The 17,071-nt window shown below is 36.2% G+C and overlaps 1 protein-coding gene across 14 annotated transcripts in view; it reads right to left on the minus strand.

Moving 5' to 3' along the window:
• The window catches only part of LOC127854865 (neurofilament heavy polypeptide-like), an 85,479-nt gene that overhangs the window by 60,337 nt on the left and 8,071 nt on the right, over nt 1-17,071 (minus strand). The window lies entirely within an intron of this gene.

Consider the following 17,071-nt stretch of genomic DNA (forward strand, 5'->3'; position numbering starts at 1 on the left):
ACCCTGCGACCTTTTTCCTTTAACCTCAAAATAAATATTATTTGTTTTCTCCTCCCATGCCACTAGCTTACCAATTTGGATGATTGTAGGTCATAGCTTCTTGAGATAGCACATGGAAGCCAATTCCATTTTAAGAACCCTTATTACCTTTGACTCTTCTTTTCCCCCAAAGTAAACAGCATACTAACTTAAGAAGGCAATTTTCTTAGTATTTCTGATAAAAAACTAAGCCGTACAACCCACAGACCAAATGTCATGCAGGCAAATAGAAATACACCAGGAATATTTTTACCTCCACATGTTATGATTTCATGCATTTTAGTAACATACAAAAATGTGTCTAATTATAATTGTCCGCGCGAACATTTAGAATTGAAATTTCAAAATTGAAGAACAAATCACTAGTCTTGGCAAATTTATAACAAAAAGACTGTTCATATTTCCTCATGGAAGACTTAAGATTGAAGATTAACATAGAAAGTTTGTAGACTCATGGGAAAGCATTAACAATTTTGTTTTATTCTTATTGAAAAGAAACAATTTGTGCCCATTCTAACCGTTTTGGAGAAAAGTTATTGTTAATGCATAAATGTTTAACAAAGCTGACCTTTGTAGCGTCCAATTAATTTGAATATAAAATTAGGCCTTAAACTTTTCTAAAAAGAAAACATGCAACCTACAGTTTTCATTTTTGCATTGGCATGTTATTCACTTGACTTTCAAAATTTGGGAAATTAAGGGTATGCAAAAGGGATACTACAGTGCGTGTTGCAACAATGTTAACTTTGTGTTCAGCATGAAATAATTGTATCTCTAACGAAAAGGATTGCAAGATAAAACAGTTTCATACTCAAGGCAACTTTCAACATCATACAGTTTGTATGTGTCCCTTTATATTTAGAAGATTGGCAGCGCCGGAGCGTTTGCACTTAAAGGCTGTGTTCTCATATTAAGTAATTACCACCATTTTGCCTTCTGTGCACGCATACATTAAAGATCCTATATGTATTGCTTATCCTTATCCTGATATACGCTTTGACGAACATACCGGGTATCTAAATTGTTTTAGAAATTGACCCTGTAAAAAGCTAAATGTATAAACTTTAAACAAGCCATCTTTCCAAACTTAACTATTTCTCTTGTGCCTGATCAAATTACTATTTGCTTACTATAGCTTTTGTGCCTGATCAAATTGCTATCTGTTATCTATATCGCTTTTGCCTGGTCAAATTACTATTTGTTAACTGTATCTAATGTGCCTTATCAAATTAAAATTTGTTGACTATTGTGCCTGGTCAAATAACTGTTTGTTTATTATTTATCTTGTGCCTGATCACATAACTATTTGTTAACTCTTTCTCTTGTGCCTAATCAGGTTACTATATCTCTTGTGCCTGATCGAATTACTATGTTTTAACTTTTTCTATTATGCCTGATCAAATTACTATTTGTTAACTATTTTTCATGTGCATGATCAAATTACTATTTGTTAACTATATCCGTTGCGCCTGATCAAATTACTATTTGTTAACTATTTCTCTTGCACCAGATTTAATTACTGTTTGTTAACTATTTCTCTTGTGCCTGATCAAATTATTATTTGTTAACTATATCTCTTGTGCCAGATCAAATTACTATTTGTTAACTATATCTCTTGTGCCCGATCAAATTATTATTTGTTCACTATATCTCTTGTGCCCAATCAAATTTATATTTGTAACTATATCCCCTGTGTCTGTTCAAATAACTTTTTGATAAGTATTTCCCTTGTGCCTGATCAAATTACTATTTGTTCACTATATCTCTTTTGCCTAATCAAATTACTATTTGTTAACTATATCTCTTTTGCCTAATCAAATTACTATTTGTTAACTATATCTCTTTTGCCTAATCAAATTACTATTTGTTAACTATATCTCTTTTGCCTAATCAAATTACTATTTGTTAACTATATCTCTTTTGCCTAATCAAATTACTATTTGATAACTATTTCTCTTGTGCCTGATCAAATTACTATTTGTTAACAATTTCTCTTGTGCCAGATCAATTTGCTATTTGTTAATTATTTTTCTTGTGTCTGATCAAATAACTATTTGTTAACTATATATCTTGTGCTTGATCAAATTACAATTTGTTAACTTTATGGTGTGTGTCTGATCAAATTACTATTTGTTAACTATTCCCTTGTGCCCGATCAAATTACTATTTGTTAACTATATCTCTTGTGCCTGATCAAATAACTATTTGTTAACTATTTCTCTTGTGCCTGATCAAATGACTATTTTTAACTATATCCCTTGTGCCTGATTAAATTACTAATTATTAACTTTTTCTCTTGTGCCTGATCAAATTACTATTTCTTAACTATATCTCTCGTTCTTGATCAAATTACTATGTCTTAACTATATCTCTTGTGCCTGCTCAAATTACTATGTCTTAACTATATCTCTTGTGCCTGCTCAAATTACTATGTCTTAACTATATCTCTTGTGCCTGCTCAAATTACTATTTGTTAACTATATCTCTTGTGCCTGATCAAATGACTATTAACTATATCCCCTGTGCCTGATCAAATTACTGTTTGTTAACTATATCTCTTGTGCCTGATCAAATTACTATTTTTCATTATATCTATTGTTCCTGATCAAATTACTATTTGTGAAGTATTTCTCTTGTGCCTGATTAAATTACTATTTGCTAACTATATCTCTTTTGCCTGATCAAATAACTATTTGTTATCTATATCTCTTGTGCCTGATCAAATGTTTTGGTAACCTTCAATTGGGAATGTTTAGTTCCCATTTTGGAAAAATATACACTTTTTTATATTTGGAATGGGGCCATATACCGCCCCCAATTTGAATAATAAACACACAGAGATGTTGCAATTTAGATACTGTGAAACCATTATTATTCGTCAGGCATTAATTTTTGTCTATTTTGTCAGAGCACGGAGTGACGAATTTACGATCCTAACGAATAATTATGTCAAATGTTAAAACAAGGATATCAGTAAAACTGATGGATGCTCCCCAATGATGGTTTGTCGATATATGGGTTGCGGGTTAATTGTGTGGAAAAACAGTGTGACCTTGAGAAAATATATTATTAGCCTCAGTGACCTTGATCTTGACCCCAGTGATCTCAAACCTCATCAAAAGGTAGAGGTCCATGCAAGGTACCTACATGCCAAATATATAAGAGATCGGTCAAATATTGAAGGCGCTATGATATGAGAAACTGTAACAAAAGTGTGAGGGAAAATCTATTATTAGCCTCGGTGACCTTGACCTTGACCCCAGTGACATCAAACCTCATCAAAAGGTAGAGGTCCATGCAAGGTACCTACATGCCAAATATGTAAGAGATGCGCTTTGTCAATCTATTATTAGCCTCAGTGACCTTGACCCCAGTGACGTCAAACCTCATCAAAAGGTAGAGGTCCATGCAAGGTACCTACATGCCAAATATGTAAGAGATCGGTAAAATAGTGAAGGGGCTATGAGAAACTGTAACGAAACTGTGACGGAAAATGTATTTTAAGCCTCGGTGACCAGGCGCTATGAGAAACTGTAACAAAAGTGTGACGGAAAATGTATTATTAGCCTCGGTGACCTTGAGCCCAGTGACGAGGTAGAGGTCCATGCAAGGTACCTACATGCCAAATATGTAAGAGATCGGTAAACTAGTGAAGGCACTATGAACAAGAAATATCTTTAAAAAAGATATACGGCGGTGATTGTGGTCGATGTTTATGAACGATCAAAAGTTATCTCTATGAGATAAAAAGTAGCGGAAGCCTTTTTTCTGCGCAGTTCTTAGCTACATCACAAGCAAATCAATTACGGGGTGTTGCGCCAGATTTCGTGGCTTATTTTGTTTTATGTGATATTATTTCTCAGATATCTATATTTACAGAATAGAAAAACACAAGAAACATGGAAATAAACGAGTGCATATGGGTCAGCCGGCAATACTCGAACCTTATTTAATTGCATAATTATAGTATAGTGAATTATTGTGCACATGCTTAATAAACTGGTCTAAATGGATAAATATTTCTAATTAATTTTATCAAAATTGGTCCTTAGCATGCAAATGTTGAAAACATATTAAAAATCGATGATTGACATACCACAATAATATCGCCGAATATCTTTATTTAGTATCTTTCTGATCAAAACAGACTTCAAGTGCACAAAGTTTACGAGACGGCGTTTATATAAAGATTTCTGCAACTGACCGCAAACTGACCTTGATACCTTGCGGATTGGAATACAATGCATTAAAGTTAGGTAACAATTCTGCTGCTAAAACGACGGCTTGTTTACGCCAACTGTACACAACCAAGGCAACAGCTGTGCCTAAAATATTGATATATCGACAAAGCGACTAAACGAACTATTTACTCCATCAGACAAAAATAGCATAGATTCCAATTTTTTCCTTCAATGAAAAGATCGCAACCCCTTCGGCGAACTCCAGTGATGAACTGTATATAAACTCTGACTTTCACACACTGGCCGCGAATTGACCCGAAACCTCGCGGGTTGAAATGCAATGCAAGTAAGTACTAAATATGAGAATATAGCCTTTAGTATAAACGCTTTTGCGCTGGTAATTCTCTGAAAATAAAAGGTGAACGCACAAACTGTATTTATGTCGAAAATTGATTGTAAAACTGTTCTATCTATTAGTGCTGCAACAATACGCCAAAAACCGTATTGCAATATATTGTCAGTTCAAAAACCCGTATTGCAATATATCGCAATATATTGCTAACTTGTACCATAATTATAACTTGCAAATTACCCGATAATCCCATAAATTCCAATTTTAAAGCAAATTCTGGTAAATATTTACTATAAATGTGCTCAAGAATAATAAGAAACACAAACATTCGCAAATTTTCTTAAGTATCAAATACATTTTTGAAATTGTTACTATTTAAAGATGTGATGAAATAACGTCCATCCGGGGCGTTTTTCCCACTGAACACGCGTAATTTAGCTGACGTGATGTTCCCGTTTTTATACAACACAAAATACACCCATACTTTCCATGCGACGTTCTACATGTCTGTATAATTTTCGCTCGCTTTTTATTGAGACAAAGGATAAAGCACTTTTAATTTGACGCTATAATTTTTTATTGTCGCGTTAGCATTCAAATTTGGAAGCGTGTTTCCGAAATTCGGATTACAAATAATGCTCAAATCAGAATCGAACGAAACATTTACAGCTGTGCGCAATTAATTCAACGATAATCTGTTGAAAAGCATCGAATGAATGCTCCCATGGATGTAACAACGCTTCTCCGTATAATACACTTTTTAGAATGCTATTTTTACGTAAAAAATGATTTACACTGCGTTGTTTTGTTTACCTTTTTATTATTATTTCGGATGGCTTTTCTGGACGAAATGTGAGTGAATTTTTGTAAAATTTTCGTACCGGTATGATGAAAATCATATCGCAATACAATATGCGGATTGCGTATTGCGATATATACCGATATACCGGTATATTGTTGCAGCCCTACTATCTATTGAGCCTTTTTATTAGAGATAAAATTGTTTCATGCAGTAAAACAGTGTCACAAAGACGCGGATATGTTTCCAATGTTCTGGTGTTATACTCAAATCAGCCAATGGAATAAATGAAATGTATTCATTCGTACCTAGCCGCGGGAAATTTTATTTGAATATTATTGGACACTTACAAAGGTCAAGTCAGGGTGAAAAGCTGGCTTAATACAGCTTACGCCGAAAAACTGTAACAAAAGTGTGACAGAAGGAAGTACGGAAGTACAAACTGGCAACTATATGCTCCCCATATATATATATATGGGGAGCATAAAAACAAGGGCTGTGTTTGTGAAACACAATGCCCCCTACTGTGCCATATTGAAGCCATATATTTGACCTTTGAACTTGAAGGAAGACCTTGACCATTCACCACTCAAAATGTGCAGCTCCATGAGATACACATGCAGCCAAATATCAAGTAGCTATCTTCAATATTGCAAAAGTTATGACCAATGTTAAAGTTTTGGGACAGAATGACAGCAGACAGGCCAAAAACAATACACCCCCGATCATTCGATCCAGAGGCATAAAATTAAGACTGAATTACCGTAGCAATAAGACATTAAAATCCAATGTAATCCACGAATATATACTTCGTCTGTTTCGAAGTAAAGATAAATCCGGTGTTGACACAAAGAGGTCTACATTTTACAGTGTGCTTAACAGACATGTGACATTTGCTGTATACGCAGAGGCAGTTAAGCTGTATCGAATGCGTTGATTTCATTAAGGTAGAATAGTAATGACAATGCTGGCTGCAAATGGCATAATACACCAATTGTTGCCAACACTGGCTCTAATGGTGTAAGATCCATTTTTGCCTTAAAAAAGCACAAGACCCACTTTTGGATGACCCTGGTTACCGATGCTACATGTACAAGACATATTTTTGCAACATGCTCAGCTACTTTGATCAGATCCATTTTTGCATAAAGCAGACTACCAATGGAATACGACAGATTTCAGCATAAGATCCATTTTTGCATGACAATGGTCACCAAATCCAAATGCATAAAATCCATTTGGCATGACACTTGGCACTAACGGCATATGATCCATTTTCACATGATGCAGGTTGCCAACGGCAGATTGTTGTCCTTAAATAGCCTGTTTATATTGTGTCATCCCAGATAAGCCAATGCAGACTTTGTCATCCTAGATTATTATGAGCAGACTGTGCTATCAAAGATTAGCATGTGCAGACTATGTCTTCCAAGATTAGCCTGTGAAAACAGTGTCTTTCAAGATTAGCCCGTGCATACTTGTAATATGATATAAGCATGTGCAGACCGTGTTGTCCCATATAAGTCTGTTCAAATTGCATAGTCAAAGATCAGTCTGAGCAGACTGCACAGCCATGTTAATCTGGAATGACTCTTCCCGCCTAGATTGGATTAACTTTTAAATAAAGACATAATTGAAACTAAAAATTCCATACAAGTGTAAAGTGTACATTATGCTCATGCATGAAGCCTTTGTCCCATAATGTAGCTCTAAAACAGTAACTCCAATATAAGGCGCTCCTTTATAACACTGTATCCAAAATATCGCGGGGAGTGCTTGGATCCCATTTTTTCTCCAACCTTCCATTTCCGATTCAAATCGATGTTATGCAACTGTTTGTATTTTCAGAAAAACCAAAGATGAACCGTCAGTTTAATCAATTTTAAATCGCTTATAGGTTTAACAACATTTGACAGCTGTTTGGTGTTAATCTGTTGTGTAATGTCAATAAAGGTGTGTCAGTGTTTATGACATGTATTCTCTATCAGAGCGGTTCTGTGCGCTAATTTCAATAAGGTAATGCTTGATAAATAAAAATATCTTTCTGTACGTTTAGTGTTTCAGTACATGTAAGAAAAATTAGTTAAATAATCCAGACAATTTATTTACATGATAAACACAGTGTACTTTTAAACAGAGATTCTGTCTAATTTTTGCCCAGTATCAGAAAGTCCCCGGGAAGCACAATTTTTATATGACTGCGTATGACGCAATAAAACATTTTTTTGTATCGTATTGCATTCAATCTAAATTTAAATTTGCTCTGTCCCATAATGCACTGTATGCTTTACACTTCTGAAAAATGGCGTAAGCAAATGGTCGTGTTTATGAAATTCTTAAACATATTTATGGTCATGAATATTCAAGATTATTTTGTTGTTAGTGATCATGTTGTAATTATATTTGATTATCTGATAAATGTGCACATTAGAAAAGTGGATGTATACAGTTATCGATACAATTCGCTTTATATGGATGTATATAATTGGCGAATGAAAAGCATAGCAATAAACAGGACCTATATAGTATAGGCAACTATACATGTTTTTATAGCCCCCCCTGCAATAAATGAGCTCAAAACTTAAAACGCTGTCGGTTTAAAACTCGGTCGCATGGCTCGGACCCCGTTATCCACGTTATATTGGAGTTACAGTGTATGTTTGTGTTTATTAGGTGCTTTAATTGCTAGGCCATTTTTCATTTTCCATTAAAAAGGGACCTCAGAATCATATGATTTCTGTTGTTGTGATGCTTGTAAGCTTCTCTTTGCATATAAATCTACTAGCCAGTAAACTAAATCATCCAGCTTCATGTATAATACCTAATTATAATGGCTAAATTCACAACAGTGTTGTTGCATTTACTCCTGAGGTCTTTAACCTTCATTTTTAGTGCATTAGTTTATGTTCGATTTACCATGGTGAATGAGGTATTATGATTAAACGGATTATATATGACATTAATTTGACACTTATTTATCAAGTTTAGTTGTTGATTAAAATATAATCTGGCATTTACAGAACAATATTCCAGGTTTGGTTTTCATGAATGTGTGTTCCACAATCAATGGTGTTTATCGAAAATTATACTGGAGGTGCTTTAAATGCCATAGCATTTCATAAATTCGAGGATAAATAACAGTAATTAGCAGATTGACTAATTAAAAAGTCACAGTTATGTAAAGCAACTGTTGTATACTCACATTAAATTAACACCAGTAGTGGAAGCATGCAATATTATTTTCAACCCTGGTCCCATCCCTTATATTTTGTTAATGTATATTCCTGGAGGACTGCGTGTAACTCGAGTGCTAGGCAACTGTGAAAGGACGTTGTCATGGGTGGCACGTGCTTTTTACACCGATGACGCCAACTGTATGGTATTGAGCGTTCAGGTGTTTTGTTTGTCACACTATAAATACTTATCAACTACACGCAGTGAAGGCGCGAAATACCGGGTCAAACTGGATTTAATGGTGATCGTCTCTTAATGGGGAAATATTTAAGTTGATGAAAAATAAAATGGGATCCATGGCCGGTTTGCGTTAAATTGGACATTGCGATGTAGAGGGTCTGCAGCAGACTATGCCATACAATTGGATTAAACAATGTTGTGAGCAGCAGGAATTGAAAATGTTAAAATGAGGAGTAGCATGGTTCAAACAGAAATCTCAAACCTAAATTCATGCACTTTTCAAGGCCAAATTTTCATTTTCAAGGCCGAGCACTGTACGTTAGCAATAGTTTCCTTTAAAAAATGCATTTTCAACAAAACATGGAAATCCATTTGCTTGGATTGGTCTTTCTTGTTTAAACTTTCATCAAAAGACACTGAGTACAGTCCACTTATAGAACTATCAAGTAAAGTTTTGAAATGTGCAGCTAGCCCAAAAACGAACACATATGCTGTCTTGAGGTCTCCACAAGAAAATTTCTTTGCTATGGTACTGTCATGGAACATAACCTCAGAGCTCCAGATAAGGGTCGTATTTTCGTAATTACGAATTATTTTCAAGTCCGTTACATATTTATTTAAAAATCTTGTCGTACCATTAAGAATTACAAAATCAAGTTACCAATATTATTTGTAGATCGGTTCGTATCGATTTTTATTGAGTTCTTTTCGCGTATTAAAGATCTTTTCGGTGCTTATATAGAATGGTTATCGGGTTTGTTTAAAGAAGCGCATTCTTTCCAATAAAAGTGGAGTGAACAGTCTATCTGTCAAAAAACAATGGCGGCGACCTGAGAGCGTACTAAAAAAACTGCAAGATATATAATAAAAAATTTGTGCGTATGGAAAGGCCTTGTCCATATACACATGCATACCAAATATGAAGGTTACATCTCAAGGGACATAGAAGTTATGAGCATTTTTCGAAACCTAAACGCAGATTTTGAAACCTAAACGCGGACCCTAAATTCAAGGTCAAGGTAACAGGGGTAAAAATTTGTGTGCGTATGGAAAGGCCTTGTCCATAAACACATGCATATTAAATATGAAGGTTATATTTCAAGGGACATAGAAGTTATGAGCATTTTTCGAAACCTAAACGCAAAGTGTGACGGAAAGACGGACAGACAGACGGACAGTCCGATCACTATATGCCCCCTTTTCTTCGAAAGGGGGCATAAAAAAAGACCTTTGACCTCGAAGGATGACCTTGACCTTTCACCACTTAAAATGTGCAGCTTCATGAGATACACATGCATGCCAAATATCAAGTTGCTACGTTCAATATTGCAAAAGTTATGAAGAAGGTTAAAGTGTTGGTTAAAGTTTTGGGACACACACACACGGACACATACAATGACAGACAGGCCAAAAAAAATAAACCCCCAATCTTTCTATCCGTGGGCATAAACATTTTGTTCCTTACTTTCTAAGTTAAGTGACCTAGCGCATTTTTAGGAGGCAGTCTTCTTTTCAGAGAACGTGCACATTTTTTAATGTTTGATAATATTGTAGCATGAATAGAAATAGTGATTTCATTAGTGAAAGAATTAGAAACAAGAGCTGTCTCGATTGGAAGACATATGCCCCTGAAAAACGCTTTTTCGAAACCTAAACGCAGATTTCGAAACCTAAATGCGGACCCTTAGTTAAAGGTCAAGGTCAAAGGGGTCAAAATATTTAAGCGTATGGAAAGGAAAGTCCATATACACATGCATACCAACTATGGATGTTACATCTGAAGCGACAAAGAAGTTATGAGCATTTTTCAAAACCTTAACGCAAAAATGTGACAGACAGTTAGACAGACGGACAGACAGACAGTGCAATCACTATATGCCCTCCTTCTGGGGCATAAAAAGTCAACAATGAACATCCTTAATTTGCTGACCATCATGATATCTGCCATTTTGTCATTGACAAATTTGCACCTGAGCATTATGTCTTCCTCAATTTGTGAACATGGGTGACAAACATAATAATTTAACCTACCTAATCTTACCTTTTGTAATGCAATAAATCCATCAATTACTGGACACATTTATCACAACCATTATTCTACAATTATGAATCTTATCTTTTTGTCTCTTCAACTTAATACCAGATGTAAATAGAGTTATAGCTCCACCTCATTTAATCGGAAGACTGAAATAAGTGCAGAGATGAACATAACCCATGAATAACATGAATGTCGCACACAAAAATCAAAACTAAATTCTGAGCACCAAATGAAAGCTTTGAGTTTTTAGTAATTCCTTTGGTAATTTGGGACATATGTATTTCAAATAGGGAAAAATGATCAAAATTTAGATTTTGAATGGAACAATTTTGAAATACAAAATTTAAAAGGGTGATAAATGGCGCTCTTGGCCAAATTACCCAAAGTTTTGTACCCAGCACCAACAGTAATTAAAACTCTCCTTTATCTTTGACACACAAATCCATTTGTTGCATTGCAGGTATTGAATAGTGTATACAGTATTTATGTATATTCATGTTTTTCATTGGAAATAAATTATTTTACATGTATGTCTCTAGGTTTTTAAACATTCAAAGAAAAGCAATTTAGTTTTAGAAAGGTTTAAAGCTTAGTATATTGATAACCAAGGAGGTCTAGATACTCCTAGACACTGGATTTAACCAAGAAGGTCTAGATACTCCTAGACACTGGATTTAACCAAGGAGGTCTAGATACTCCTAGACACTGGATTTAACCAAGGAGGTCTAGATACTCCTAGACACTGGATTAAACCAAGGAGGTCTAGATACTCCTAGACACTGGATTTAACCAAGGAGGTCTAGATACTCCTAGACACTTGATTTAACCAAGGAGGTCTAGATACTCCTAGATACTGGATTTAACCAGTCTAGATACTCCTAGACACTGGATATAATCAAGGAGGTCTAGATACTCCTAGACACTGGATTTAACCAAGGAGGTCTAGATACTCCTAGACACTGGGTTTAACCAAGGAGGTCTAGATACTCCTAGACACTGGATTTAACCTAGGAGGTCTAGATCCTCCTAGACACTGGATTTAACCAAGGAGGTATAGATACTCCTAGACACTGGATTTAACCAAGGAGGTCTAGATACTCCTAGACACTGGATTAAACCAAGGAGGTCTAGATACTCCTAGACACTGGATTTAACCAAGGAGGTCTAGATACTCCTAGACACTGGATTTAACCAAGGAGGTCTAGATACTCCTAGACACTGGATTTAACCAAGGAGGTATAGATACTCCTAGACACTGGGTTTAACCAAGGAGGTCTACATACTCCTAGACACTGGATTTAACCAAGGAGGTCTAAATACTCCTAGACACTAGATTTAACCAAGGAGGTCTAGATACTCCTAGACACTGGATTTAACCAAGGAGGTCTAGATACTCCTAGATACTGGATTTAACCAGTCTAGATACTCCTAGACATTGGATATAACCAAGGAGGTCTAGATACTCCTAGACACTGGATTTAACCAAGGAGGTCTAGATACTCCTAGACACTGGATTTAACCAAGGAGGTCTAGATACTCCTAGACACTGGATTTAACAAAGGTGGTCTAGATATTCCTAGACACTGGATTTAACCAGTCTAAATACAGGGTTTTTTTAGCCCGATTTTATAGCCGAAATTCGGCTACGTTCCCAATCCCAAAAAGTATACTTTTTTCCCAAAATGTGGCAAAAAATTTCCAATTTCAACAAAAAAAAATTATTTTTTTTTTATAGAAAGAAGTGTCTTATGCGTATTTTATCTCAATTTTAATACAATTACATCTAACAAAGTACTGTTAACGCATAGAACAACAACTAATTGGTTGACACATAATTTTGTGGATTTCAAATTTTTTGGAAAGACTGACCGTCATAATAATTTAACTTTTATTAAAACAACAAGAGTAATAAAGAAGCATAATCTGCTAATCTGTGTTGACAGCAAGACTTGAGGTTAATGTGCACTGAAGCATGAAAGTGTTGCCGATAATTATCAATAAGAGCGATAAAGCGGCGCACTTGTTTGTACCCGCCTGCTCATTGCCCTCATTGTTGTTTTACAATATTTGCAATTCTCTGCGCAATCGATCACCTAGAAGTAACAATTGAGTAATAAGGTCCACAAAATAACGTGTGAAAACCGTTGTCTCAACTTTAATTGGCACTAATTGACATATGTGATACATCTGCAAACTGTTAATTTGACAACGTCATGTAAAAGAGAACAAATGTTGATGTACAGTTTAAATACGGTGCTTGATTTAAAAAGTATTATTACCCAAACACTTATCAAGAAAACAACATATTGTATAAACTAGCATAGCTCAATCAAACAATGTCTCTTTCAAAATGGTTGAAAATGGGAACAGCTCAGACACGTACTCCTACTTTAGCACGATTGCCCGACATGACATTCCGAAATGTCGGATTTCGGATTAAAAATGTATAAATAATCGTTGGTACTTGAATTCATGGTTCAGCGAACCAACGAAATCCACAAAAATTCGTACCATACAAAATTTAATGGTTTTACAGTATTATTTGATTTTGTTCTTTTAATTTGAATGATTATAAAGAGTTATATCAAATTTAGTATTTCCCTAATCAGTGGACTTTTCGTGTGGAAAAAAAGGCTAATGAATTTATTTTCCCAATTTCATGAAAATGCCGATAAAATTCCCAATTCCAAAGCCATGGGCTATCTACCCAAAAAGTGGAGAAAAAAACCCTGAGATACTCCTAGACACTGGATTTAACCAAGGAGGTCTAGATACTCCTAGACACTGGATTTAACCAAGGAGCTCTAGAGACTCCTAGACACTGGATTTAACCAGTCTAGATACTCCTAGACACTGGATTTAACCAAGGAGGTCTAGATACTCCTAGACACTGGAATTAACCAAGGAGGTCTAGATACTCCTAGACACTGGATTTAACCAAGGAGGTCTAGATACTCCTAGACACTGGATTTAACCAAGGAGGTCTAGATTCTCCTAGACACTGGCTTTAACCAAGGAGGTCTAGATACTCCTAGACACTGGATTTAACCAAGGAGGTCTAGATACTCCTAGACACTGGATTTAACCAAGGAGGTCTAGATTCTCCTAGACACTGGATTTAACAAAGGAGGTCTAGATACTCCTAGACACTGGATTTAACCAAGGAGGTCTAGATACTCCTAGACACTGGATTTAACCAGTCTAGGTACTCCTAGACACTGGATTTAACCAAAAACTGATGAAATTCTTTCTGTACCTTTTATAATGGCCAATTGGCTTTTGGAATTTAATATACAGCATTTGGTCATCAAATCAATCGTGCAGAAAAAGAAAAGTAGCTATAATTTTGTCTTTAATAGTATCTTACGCACAATGCTTATGAAAATGCATTTTTGGGGCAGTCTTTTTTAGCAAATATGTAATTGTTTATATTTTAAAACACTGATTAATCATTATATGTATGTTTAAAACAAAATTATATTTAAAATGCTCTTCTCTTTAACATAGGGTACGTCCGGGAATGTTCGGACAGACGTATAAGTATGGACGCTTCTGGGTATTAATGTTTTCAAACGAATTTATGCCTACATGTGTTTGGAGCAGACTTGGACCAATTGCAGCTTTTTCTACTGCATTTGCAATTCCAAGTAGCAATGACGTCATTACAAAAAGATGTGTATCCACATGCGCAAAGATACATCCTTGTACCTTCTTTGCGACATATTCGAACATTGAAGCATCACACTTTTTAACGATCGTGGATCTGCCATCAATAGAAGGTATAAATGTGACTGAAATATTGTTTAAAACGCGCTAAACTATTATTGAAAGTTTTTTTTATATGAAACAAATACATATTGCAAAGTTTTAAAAGGGAGGCAATATACAATTAGCCAAATAAAATCGTCCGAGTTTTGCCTACCGCAATACAGCAAAGTAGTTAAAACACGGACATACTACATGTATAACGAACTAATTTTTTTCCATAGCTAAGTGCATTTAGTAACAGAATAAAATCCAATTATCCTCATTATGTTTTAAATAGGCTATATGTCTATGGCAGCTTCATATAAATTAACATTTCCTTCAGGATGTTTGTCAACATATCTTATAAGCACCTTTGTCAAATAATTGCAACCCCTGCGCGCTGGGCTTAAGGCGGACGAAACATATTGACTCTATTTACTACAGTGACTGTCCTTTACAGCTATGCCTAAGCGGTATCTGCATACTAAAGAGAGGCCAGACTATGGGATACTCTCAGGAGTCGCTAGAAAAGGCAGTCAAAGCAGTCGAAAATGGCCTATCGGTGCGACAAGCTGCTAGTCAATTCAATGTACCAAAGTCTACAGTTGGCGATTGTGTATCTGGAAAGATTGCACTCAAAACTACACATGGTCGGCCCCCCGCTTTACCAGTACACGTGGAAACCAGAATTGTCAATAGCATAAAGATGGTGGCTAAATAAGGCGTTGGGCTTAGCCGGCGACAAATTCTTCGATGTACACATGTGCTCTGCACAAGAACGCAGCTCAAAACCAGCTATACAAATTTTCATGGAGGAAAGGACTGGTTCGAGGGTTTAAAGCGGCAGTATCCGGATTTAGTTCTCCGTAAACCAGAGATACTTACATCTGTGCGTGCACGCATGTTAAATCCAGAAGTTCTTAATAAATACTTCGACCAGCTCGGTGCTGTTATCGCAAAAGGTAACTTGGCTGCGCATCTGAAACGAATCTGGAACTGCGATGAAACAGTGTTCAACATGGAGCATAACCCTGTGAAGGTGTATGCTGACAAAGGGGAACGTTCTGTTGTCAGCAAAGTAAGCGCCAATTCGTCAAATTTGACGGTAATGGCCTGTGTCAACGCTGCTGGGTTTCGAATGCCGCCTATGTTCATAACCAAAGGTAAAACTTCACGCTCCCTGCTGACATACCAGACAGACGCTGCACCAGAGGGTTCAGTCTGGACGTACCAGAAAAATGGATGATGAAAAATGATAACGGATGACATCAGTGAGGAATGGTTTAACCAGGTCTTTCTCAAACATTGTGGACCCGACTTCTCCTTCTGGATGGCCATGGCTCCCATGAAACCCTCTCTATCATTGAAAGGGCAATTGAATAAAACATCATCCTTTTGGCCTTCCCCCCGCATTGCACGCAATATCTTCAACCACTTGACTGCACCGTATTTGGTCCGCTCAAACGTGCATACAATGATGCATGTTCAACATTTTTAACTGAGAACCCATTACATCAGATAACGAAGTATACCTTCCCCAGTCTATTTTCACAAGCATGGGACAATGCTGTGAACTATGTAAATATACAGAATGGCTTTCAAGCCTGTGGCATCCAACCTCTCAACAGAAAGGCAATACCAATGAAAGCATTCAACCCAAGTAGACTTACAGAGTTGCCTGTAGGTCCGAATGCTTGTACTGCCATTAATGAGTCACTACTAAGTTACAAAGCACCACTTGCTACATCCACTGACCAAGCAGTTCTTGTGTCAATTCCTGTCTCTTCTTTTAATGATGCTGAAGCGTCAGGATTGACCACCAACGCAAGCTTTGAGTCTGTGGCTGACATGAGCTTTGATAGCGCATCTCCTCTACTCGATATCGCAGATCCACAACAACTTCTAGACCTGCTGTCATGAGGCGGACTTACAGAGGAGGAGGAGGCGAATGTCAGCGAGACAAACTACATTACAGTGCTTAGCACTATTAATGTCCTGTTCCTACCGCCCACAACCACAGAAAGACCAGTCTAAACGTGAAATTTGCACAAGGTACAAGCTTTTGACCAGTGCAGACGTGGTGCTACAGAAGCGTTTGAAGTTGGAAAAGAAACTTAGCAAAAGTGCTAAGTCTAAACCAAAGAAACTGAAATCTTGAGCGGAAAAAAGCGAGTGACGTAGGACCTAGCCTACAAAAGATAATAGGCAAGTGTAAATAGACTGTTATACATGTAACATCATCTCATTACAACCATTTCTCTTGAAGATGAAGTTGATTGAAATCATTTCAATTGTTAAATAATCATGTTTCAAATTTAAACAGATATAACAAATATATATAATAAAATAACCAAGCTTCAGGATATATTTTTAAACAAGAGGGCCTGAAAGGCCCAAAGTCGCTCACCTAAGATTCAAAGGAACTGACCTGTTCTGTGCAGCCCAAGATGTCATTAGAACAAATGTTCTTACCAACTTTCATGACTAGTGAACACCCTGGC

This window comes from Dreissena polymorpha, chromosome 1 (assembly GCF_020536995.1).
Source record: "Dreissena polymorpha isolate Duluth1 chromosome 1, UMN_Dpol_1.0, whole genome shotgun sequence".
NCBI classification, from domain to species: domain Eukaryota; kingdom Metazoa; phylum Mollusca; class Bivalvia; order Myida; family Dreissenidae; genus Dreissena; species Dreissena polymorpha.